Source organism: Halyomorpha halys, unplaced genomic scaffold (assembly GCF_000696795.3).
Source record: "Halyomorpha halys isolate HHAL.00 unplaced genomic scaffold, Hhal_1.1 Scaffold1.1, whole genome shotgun sequence".
Lineage (NCBI taxonomy): Eukaryota > Metazoa > Arthropoda > Insecta > Hemiptera > Pentatomidae > Halyomorpha > Halyomorpha halys.
The window spans coordinates 52,477-63,794 of NW_027115366.1; positions in this window are offsets into that span (position 1 = coordinate 52,477).

Below are 11,318 nucleotides of genomic sequence, written 5' to 3' on the forward strand. Positions count from 1 at the left end.
ATGTTAAGGTCTTTGTGAATGAGTTTATTTGTGACGTAATAAGGAGCATCAAGGATTTTACGTAGGATTTTGGATTGTAAAGATTGGATGCGGGAGGAATTTGATGGTTTGGTGGAGCCTCAGATCACAATTCCATATGTCCAAAGTGGTCTGATTATTGTAGTGTATAATCATTTTTTGTAGTGAATGGGAAGTTTAGAGTGAGTGTCGAGATGGTGTTGTAGCAATCGAAATCTACGAGCAGTTTCTTGTCGTTTCAGTCTTGTGTGTGGATTCCAAACAAGTCTCTTGTCAAGATGGAGTCCTAAGTATCGAATCTGTTCAACAGGCGTTAGTGGAGTATTTAGAAAGGATACTGTAGGACAGTAGGGTAGAGGTTTACGACGGAGAGTAAAGGTGATCTGGTGGGATTTGTCAGGATTTATTTTGATTCTCCAGTTTTGACACCATTCTTCAATGAATGTTATATGTGTCTGTAGTGTTTGTGATGCATTAGTTGGGACGTTGTTTACAGACAGTATACATGTATCATTAGCGTATGTTGTTAGGACTGTGTTAGGGTGGGTTGGGATGTCAGCTCTATTAACTGTATAAAGAATGGGACCTAAGATACTACCTTGAGGAACACCGGCGGACTGAGAAAAGAGAGATGATTAGGCTAGATTATGTTTACTTTAAAAGTTCTATCAGAGAGGTAGGAGCGGATTAAAAGGGAATATTTATGTAATTTTAAATTATTATTACGTACATAGAGCACCATTTATATTTAACATTTTTTTTAATTTATACTATTTTGAATGTTTGTTATCTTATTCAATACATTTTTTACTATTCCAATATTATATATTACATTTCTATTGTATTATTTAATATCTCTTCAATTTCTTGTATAAGTTTTTCTTCTATTCTGTTATATTTTTTTATAATTTAGCCTTGATGAAGACCTAAAGTTAACAGCGAAACGTCCGCAAAATCCCTGACCATCTTTTTATATTATATTTTTAGTTTTATAATTTTGTTTTTTTTTAACTTTTTAAATAAATATATTTGTTGCTAATTCAGTATTTTTTATTTATTTTTTTACAGCTATCTTTCTACGTTTTTCCTACTAATAAATATTGAGCAACTGTAGTCATCGAACTTAGGATTATTTATAACTAACTAGGTGAAAGTTTAGTCTGACAAAGGTGTGTTTGGATGCCTTCCAATAACCTTTTTTTTTTATTTTTTCTAACAACGTACTATTTTCTCTCAAAGGATATTAGAAGAAGATAAATATTAAAACGCCAAGATGCCAATTTGGATATTTTTTTTTCTCCAACAAAACCTGTTGTTTTAAAAAATATTTTTTCATTTCATTTATTTACCAGTGAGATTATTAGCTGATTATATGAATTTGATATGATAATGATTATAAGATTATATGAATATGATAATAACAGACATCGATACTTTAATCTTGCACGTTTCGATTCTATTTCTGCTTCCTTTTCGTGTTTGTACGAGTATTTTTTCATTCAGCATATAAACTTTAATAGCAGCTAGGTCTAATGCTCTAAGGGGCTTAAATGACCGTTTTTTTTGTTGTTTTTTTTTTATGTATCCTAATTCGAAAAAAACTAAACAATTCTCAATTTTTAGCAATAATGAACAATTGATTAATAAAAATTATTAAAAAAAAAAAAACTATAGCAGGAAAACGGAATTATTGAGGCATCCAATTCGAACGGGGAAAGCCGAGACCACAGGATATTTCGAATGCATAACGACTTAGTTACACTATTATTTTGTTGACAGGATAAAAATTTAATTTTTGTTTATTAAATAAATCAAAATTTGTATCCTTTTTTGTCTCAACAATTTTTATTTTTCACCAGTCCAACGTTTCGGTCATTTTAGCCATCCTCAAGGACATCTTCAATTATAATTTATTCCTCACATTAAATTTCGAGTTACTTTTGCTGGCTATTCTGCCCAGGTCATTCATTAATTATAAGTTAAAATCCTATTTTTTGTTTTAATTTAAAATCATAAATATTTAATTCTTCTTATATAAGATTATCTACACAAATTCACTACCATATACACAAACCAGCTGAATTTGTGTGAATAATCTTATATAAGAAGAATTAAATATTAATGATTTTAAATTTTTTAAAAAAATAGGTTTTCAACTTATAATTAATGAATGACCTGGGCTGAATAGCCTGCAAAAGTAACTCGAAATTTAATGTGAGGAAGAATTCATAATTGAAGATGTCCTTGAGGATGGCTAAAATGGCCGAAACGTTGGACTGGTGTAAAATAAAAGTGTTGAGACAAAAAAGGATACAAGTTTTGATTTATTTAATAAATAATTCTTAAATTATTTATTTATATAATAAACCTTGTCTCAAGAAATTGAAATAATATAGTTTATTTAATTTTTATTTAAATTTATTCGTTATACCCTCTTCAAGTAAGTGAAAAAAAAATCGAAAAATTAATTTTCATTAAAATATTTTAATAAAAACAAAATAAATTAAGAAATTTCAAATTCCATACTACACAGACGTTCTAAGTTATCTCTCAGACAGAAACTTAACGTTCACAATCAGTTACTAAAACCCATATGGACATTTGCCTGCCGAATTTATGAACCTGCTGAAAAGACACTGATTCAGAAAATTATAACTTTTCAATCGCAATTTTTAAGACCGGCAACGAACTCTCTCCATTCTACGTTTCAAACGAGACAATTCACACCAACCTACACATTCCGACTGTAACGGACCACAGTCATATGACTTACAACCGGTTTCACAATACACTAAAAGGACATTTCAATAAATTTATACGACAGATGGCGACACCTGACATTCCTGGCGTGACTCTGAAAAGGAGTTGGATGCAGGACCTCCTAGTGTAATCAGATAATTTACTTATCGTCAGGAAGATGTACCACTGGGTGCTGTCTCCCTCATAGCAACTCATGCCATGCCTGAACAGTACAGCTCATTTGCAGATTGATTGGTGCAAATGAATGGAATATGGTCCGGGTACGGTCAAAAAAACTCAAATAGTAAATAATTATACTATTTTTATTGAGTCAACGTTTCGCCCCACGTTGCAGGGCTTCGTCAGGGCTAAAAAAGATACAAACACTTGATATAGTACAAAAAAGAAAAAAACATAACTGGAAAATAACAGGGGTATACAATGAAAAGTAAAATTTAATAGTTAAATTAATTAATTAATTAATTAATTTAATTTTAAAGTCAGGGGGCAACGGTCCCTCTTTTAAACCTTTATACCCCTCCCCCCCCATCTTCTTCATAATTTTAAATAATACAGTCAATAACTTATATATATTAGAGGCATTCATGATCATTAGTGCAACATGTAAAATGGAAAAAGTTGTATTAAATAGAGAAATATTTCCTTATTTTACATCTGTTAAAACTATATAACATACAACATGGTTGAGAGTCTGTTAAATGGAAAATGGCGTCACGCAACAGACCAGCTGAGCTCGTCACCGTTGTTTTTTTTTTGTTGTCGTATTAGGTAAATTGCTCGTAGTTTGGGTTTGATTGTGTATTAGTATTTTTTAGATGTTTTTAAAACTAATATAGCAATGGATAACAAAAATAATAATGCAATGAGAGTTGGCAATTAGCACATCATGATTCTCGTCCTCACAAGTTAAAAGATCAACAAGACACTCAGTAGCCAAATTTTCACACTACTTCCACTTTTCATACAACTTAGGCATATTGTAATAAATTATTATAATCAAAACTTAGAAGTGAACAATAACATGAAGTTTTGGAAGGAAGGTTATAAAATAAGTTGTTCAAAAAATCCACTAGGAGCTCTTATACATTTTACTTTAACACGGTAAAACATTTCACATTTAACTAAACAACATGAATACCCCAATAATATATTATTTGTTATCTTTTTAATTTCTTGATATATTGTTTTTTTTTCTTTTTTTTATTCCAGTATCGATCTACATTTTTTATCTGATGAAGGTCTGATTAAATATAAAATAATATCTTATAGTATAAGGAAGTTAATAGTATATTAAAACTAATTTTAAAATAAAATCATACCAGGATTATTATTATTATATATTTGTAGTCAATTTTTAATATAAAAATCATGAGTTACCCTGCGAGTTTCAGGTATCGATTGAGGCAGAAAGTAGGAGAGTCCATTTGGCAAAGAACTTCAACTTTGACAGGTGGGCAGACTGCTGGGAGAACGCAGTTGACAAATCTTCTGCAGAATCCAACGAATCTGTTTCGGATGATCTTCAGGAGGACAGTAGTCTTCGAGAAGAGCGAGGAACAAGGAAGGCCAACACTATGTTGTATAAAAATGGAAGGGGTAAGGTTACTTATTCATTAAATATCGATTTGAAGGAATGACATGAATATTATGATTAGTAATATGATGAATGATTAGTAATGTTATAACAATAAAATAGATTTTCCTCCAAATTGTAAGGGACGTGACGGCTGTGTGGGTTGGGTCGTAGGTCCTAGATCGCTCAGTTCAGAACGTTGTGGGTTTGATTACCACCTGGGGCAGTTAATATTTATTTTTCGGCGGTCCTAAAAAACGGATCTTGACACTCCCACCTTGGTTAGTACGCGGCGGCAACTCGGGTAGCCGCCAGGGGTTGGCAAGGACCACTAGGCCCACTTGCCGGACTTGTACACCCCTCCCTACCAAATACCAGTACCAGTAGTCTAGATTATATATATAGATTGATAGATAGATGGTTAGATAATTGACCGCATAATTTCAAGTATGAAGATCTGAAGAGGGTTGCGGTAAAATAAGAACTAAAATAGTTTACAACTATTTATTATCCGACGTTTCGCCCCACATTGTGAGTCTTCATCAAGGCTGTTCAAGATGTTAGCTTTACGGACTGACCAAGCTATCATCTTGAGCCGCCCTACAAAGTGGTTCGAAACGTCGGATGATAAATAGTTGTAAGCTATTTTTGACCGCAGCCCTGACCATCTTCTTCATAATTATAGTCTAGATTATTTGGTAGGTAAAAGGATAATTCAATAACCATAATAGTTCTTATAACTAGTCATCGAGTTTTCGAGCAATCGCATCTTTTTGCTCCTAATCTTTAAACTCCAAAAGACATCATGTAAACTGTTATATCATTTTTTTCAAGAATGACTTAAATTTTTTTTTAATTTTAACAAATTTTACAATTTTATTTATTTCGTGATTAATTGACATTTACAACTGTATTTACATAAAAATTCATGACGTCTTTACATTAGGAGGTCCCGTTACCATCTTCTTTTCAGGCGCCTCGGAGGATTGTCTAGAATGGGAGAAAGGTTATAAACTAGGGTTGATATCTGGTACGCGCTAGATTGTTTACATATGGAACATTGAGGTCTTTATGGATGATATTATTTATGAAAAAGTAAGGAGCGTTGAGGATTTTGGATTGTAAGGATTGGTTACGAGAGGAATTCGAAGATTTAGTGGAGCCCCAAAGCTCTTCTCCGTATGTCCAGATTGGCCTTATTACAGCCATGTAGAACAGTTCTACAGTCTTCTGTAATGAATTGGAAGTTTAGACCGTTTGTCTTGTAATTGCTGTGATAGTCGAAATCGACGTGCAGTTTCCTGTCTTTTCAGTCTTGTGTGAGGATTCCAATTGAGCCGTTTGCCCAGAATTAGTCCTAGGTATTAGATCTAAAATTGTTTTTTTTTAATTTCACAATTTAATTATTTAGTCGTGTGCATTCAAAACAAAAAAAAAATGCAGCAACTCTTCAAAACATGCAAATTTCTGCAGTAACCACAGGTTACTTTATGATGATAATTTAATAATAGGAAACTGCACATTCTACGATTAGTTCAGGAAAAACATATTAAAAAGATTTTTTAACATTTTTGTTTATGTTTAATAAAATTTAAAAAAAAAATTTTAATTTACAAATTTGTTTGTGATCCATGGAAAAATATTTTCTTTTTTCTATCATAAAATTATGATTGAGTTCTTGAGATCGCAATTTAAGTTTTTATTTTTATTGAAAATCAAACACGTTTAAAAATCTTGTTATTGGTAGTGATTTTTTTCTGGCTAATTGAAATTAGTTTTGAGATTTATAAAATAAATGTTTCTTGGAGGATAGCTGCTAGACGGGTGCAATCAAAGAAAAAACTAAATAGTAATTAAATTATTTATATTGAGCCAAGGTTTGCAGGGTTAAAAAAGATACACTAAAACAAGTTAACCAAATACTAGTTACTATTAAGTTAATCTTATATTACCGACCATCTTCCTTTTATGTATTAAAAACGATCAATCATCGATATTTAAAAAAAAAAATTGATTAGATGCACGTGATACAAAGGGAATTAAAAATTAAAAAGATGTACAGTGAAAGATAAAAATTAAATAAGAATAATAAAATCTTTAAGACAAGAAAACCGAAATGATAACAGATAAATATAAAAAAGAGAAATATAAAATACGGTACAGACTAAAAGATAGAAAAGGGGGATAAGAATAAAATCAAGAAAAAAGAAAAATAATTTCTTTATTACTGTTTTTTTTATTTGATTCAGAATTAATTATTTATTATTATATGTACATAAAATATTATTTATACAGGGGATATGGTAACTGATAAGAACGTACCTTTCAGACTGAATTTGTTTTTATCTGTTTATTTCTATTTTCACAAATTGTCTGAAACGTTTTATTATTCGTATTTAATTTTTATGTTTTACTTTACATCTTTTTATTAAATTTGTTCATTCAAGTTTTATTTCATTTAAGTGTTTGTATTTTTTTTAGACCTGATGAAGCTCTGCAACGTTGGGCGAAACGTTCAATATAAATAGTTCAATCACTATTTGAATTTTTTTTTTTTTACTGCACTCGAGCCATATTATTTTTATTTTAATTAAAATTTATTTTGACCGCATTCGTACCATCTTCTGTTACTTTTTATTCTATAAAGATTTATACTAATAATATTAAACTGGACGGTTCCTTTGTTTCTACTAAGGAAAAGAAAAAAAGGTATAATGAAGATTCTTAACACAAATATTCTGGCATGAATAGCAAAATTTAAAGATTTCGATTATAAGGAATTCAGTCAACAACTTATTTTTTTTTTTTTCAAATAAAAAGAATACAATGTTGCAGCCATGACTTGGAGATCACATACATACAACATAGGATATCCCGAAGCAATCTTTTTTTATTCCATGAGGAAGGACCTTATCTCGTAGGGCCAGCGGGGCCCTATCGCGTTGGAGCTTATCGTAGCTTTATCTTGCCCTTCCCGGTTCAGTATACAGGATACAGGATCGATCGATGGCTCTTTCGGGATATGATAACGTGAATAGATAGGCTTCTTCAATAAATATTTTGAACAATAAACATGTAATCAATTCGAAATATTATTCTATTTTCATTATTTATTGTCTAGTATAATTCATCTGGCAAAGAATAGTGTATTTCAGTCGCTTTTGGGATCCGATATGCACTAATGGTGCGCAATTCTGGAGATATTGTAATTGCCAATAAGTAGAATACATTCAGAGGTTGTTAACAGGATAATCCATATGTTTTATACCAACTGTTCTCTTGTGCCTTATAGTTCCATGTATTACATTATAAACTATGAAAATTGCCTTTTTTTTTTTTTATAAAACATTGCGCTATTTTTTTCATAAGAAAACCGGTAACATTGAAGAGGTCATCAGTGCTACCACCCCTGCATTTTTTAAATTATAAAAAAAAATATTTAAAAAAAGTATCCTTTCTAAATACTCTACTAACGCCTGTTTAACAGATTCGATACTTAGGACTCCATCTTGACAAGAGACTTACATGGAATCCACCTACAAGACTGAAACGACAAGAAACTACTCTTAGATTTCGATTGCTACAACACCTGCTTGACAAACGCTCTAAACTTCCCATACACTACAAACAATTATTGTACACTACAATAATCAGACCAATTTTGACATATGGAATTGAGATCTGAGGCTCCACCAAACCATCAAATTCCTCCCGCATCCAATCCTTACAATAAAAAAACCTACGTAAAATCCTTGATGCTCCTTATTACGTTACAAATAAACTCATCCATAAAGACCTTAACATCACATTCGTTGCATATACTTCTAACCCATTAGTTCTAAATCTCTCTTCCTTAACAATCCCTGATAATCCTCCGAGGCGTCTGAAAAGAAGATAGCCACGGGACCTTCTAATTTAAATTAATGCTTGAAGTACCACCAACGAGTAGTTCCTTTTCAAGTATAAATAAATTTTTTTTTTTTTATTGTGCAATAAAAAAATGACATTTTGTCTAATATTTATAGGCAATGGTAATAGTGGTCATAGTACTCATTCACACAATATTTACAAATACATAAATTTAATTATAACCAAATAAGAAATAATATAAAAATAAAAAATTCTTTCATGAGAAGACGAAAATTATGACGACGGATGCTAGCTTTAGCAAGATGTTGAACACAGATGATGGACAGGTGAAATTAACCAAAAAAATTAATACCTAGGAGAGATAATCTGTAACAAAGGTTCAGAAAGGGAATCCATGGAAGAAAAGCCAAACTGGAAAGACTGAACTTCGCCACCAGAAACGTCTGCAACAAGAAAAATTTGTCCTCCAATGCAAAAATAGGACTTTACAGTACAGTAGTAAGGCCAGTGATACTGTATAGAATAGAGGGGGTCCTGAAGATCGAGAGGAATATTCTGAGGAGGATGCATAAACCCAAAATGACGTAAGAAGGGTATAGAAGAAAATAATAGGATGAAATATTTAAACATTTGGAAGAACTGTAAACAGTCATCAAGATCAGGAGACTGAGATTTAACGTACATATGGTAAGCCTGAATAATAAGAGACTAAATAGGAAAATTTTCAACAAAGTCTGCAGCTAAGAAAGTATAAAAGGATATGTAAAACAAGTGAAAGAGGAACTGGGTAGACTGAAAATAATAGATGAAGACTGCTTGGATGGAGAGTATTTTGGGAATAAACTAAAAAGAAGTTGGGGTTCTTGTGGGAAAGAAGGAGACACGAGGCAGAAAGTGGACTAGGGAAGAACGGGAGGAACAGTCCAAGAGGATGAAGGTGTAGGAAGGTGGAAGGTGTGAGGAAGAATCGAAAATGATATACGCGTGGTCCTTGCTGGGCAGTTCGCGAAAAAAAATTGATATATAACAATATTAAGCATACAGTTAAATATCATCTTAAACACAATCATTCCTAAAAAAAATTTCTTTTTAGGATAATAACTTCCAATTTAATGAAATTTCTTTATTAAAATGATCATCACATGGTACAACGTTTCGGGACCACTGTCCCATATTCATGCACCTTAAACCTCATAATTTCTTCTAAGAAAGAAAATTTTTTTAAGAATTGACTCACCAAACTTCCTATAGAGGTAATCCAGACAATCAATCCTATTTAAATTGAGTCTGGGGAACTCCGGACCAAGCTCTTCCCTCAACTTGTGGAGGAAAGCGCAGGACATCTTTGTGCTTCTCTCTCAACTGCGTCACTGGTATTAAAAGCCAGTGGAGGATGAGTAAGGGTGCTAGCCGCAGACGCTCAGGAATGGAGAATCTGGCAATTTTACCACCTCAATATAATTGTCTCTGGGCTACTGCCGTTTTAACCGTCAGGGAAGATTGTAGGGATAGAAAATGCTAGATAGGAATCAGGATGATGAAGATAAAATGTGGTGAATTTAAATTTAATAAGGTCTGATGTAAGGTATTGTTGGTTACATAGTAAGGAGCATTGACTATTGTTCGCAGGACTTTGGACTGAAAGAGTTGAACACCTCTCTTATTAAAAACATAGCTATTGTCGTACATTTTAGCCTTGAGGTCATGTTAAAATGAAACAAAAGACTCTAAACAATGACTGAAACTACATGTTGAAGTTACTATTTGTTTTCTTTTTCTTTTTTTTTCAATATAAAAATTGAATTTTTATTTTTTTAAACAGTATTCAATAAAGTTGTGTAGTCAAATTGTGTTGAGTTGCTAAACATAGAACATACTTATATCTAGTTTTACAATTTTTTTTTTATTAAATAAATCAAATGTTTTCCATGTTAAGTCTCAACATTCTTCATTATATCAATAGTCCAACGTTTTGGTATTCTTTTGTAAAATTTTTAACAACATAATTATTAATAATATATCATACCTTAAATATGAATTCACGACTCACACCAAAATTTAAAATTGTTTTACAGGCTATTCTACCCAGGTCATTAATCACTAATCAAAATCACTCTATGAAAAAGTCAATTAATAGAGAATCATATTAATTATTAATAAGCTTACCTAAGCTTATGTCTAGTTACCTTTTTTAAAAAACTTAATTAATTTTTAAAACTTTAATTTCAGATTAAACTACACTATCAACTATGAGCTAAACAAACTATTTAAAACCCTCCTTAATATTTCACGCCGTTTTTCAACTTTAGGCGCTTTTTAAATATTGCTTGATTTAACTATCTTAAAATCTCCCGTTTTCAGATAATATTTTAAAAGCGATGTGGGACCGTCGCTCCCAGGGGGTCTTAGCGGGGCGGGTCCGGTGGGGAAGGATTGCCTTAACTTTAGTGTTATGATCTCCTCTTGTGAGATTGTGGCATTTCGTACATTGACCAACCTACTCGCTATAATTGTCTGTTTAAAAAGTCAGATAAGATATTATTACCTTACTTAATTTTTTTAAGTGGCAGCCAACATTTTTTTTTTAAATTAAGTTTTTTTTTTTGCCAAAAGGCAATCCAAGGTATCTTTCACACCCAGCTATACATATAGCATACCCCCATTTTAATGGGTGTTTGGTACGTACATATAGTAACGTACCAAACACCCATTAAAATCTTTACATGAGGGTACGAAAAAAAAACTTATTTCTTTTAAATTATTATAATATATGGACAAAGTAATATAGTAAATTTATTTTACCTAATAGTAATATATGATTTTATTTTTTTAATATCATTTTTGTTCTTTTCTTTTTCCTTATTATTCTTCATTTTGTTATTCCATTATGTATCTATAACCATAATTATCTTTTCTCCCTTAAACCAATAATTCATTTCTTTTTCTCTCTTTAACAAATATAAACGATAAATAAATTTTCAAAAAAACAAACAATAATGTATACTGTTAAAGCCACCTCAAATCGACCATGTCTTTTTGTTGGAAGGCTTTAAAAATGAACAAAAACAAAACTGGCTCGGATTAAACATTTATTTGG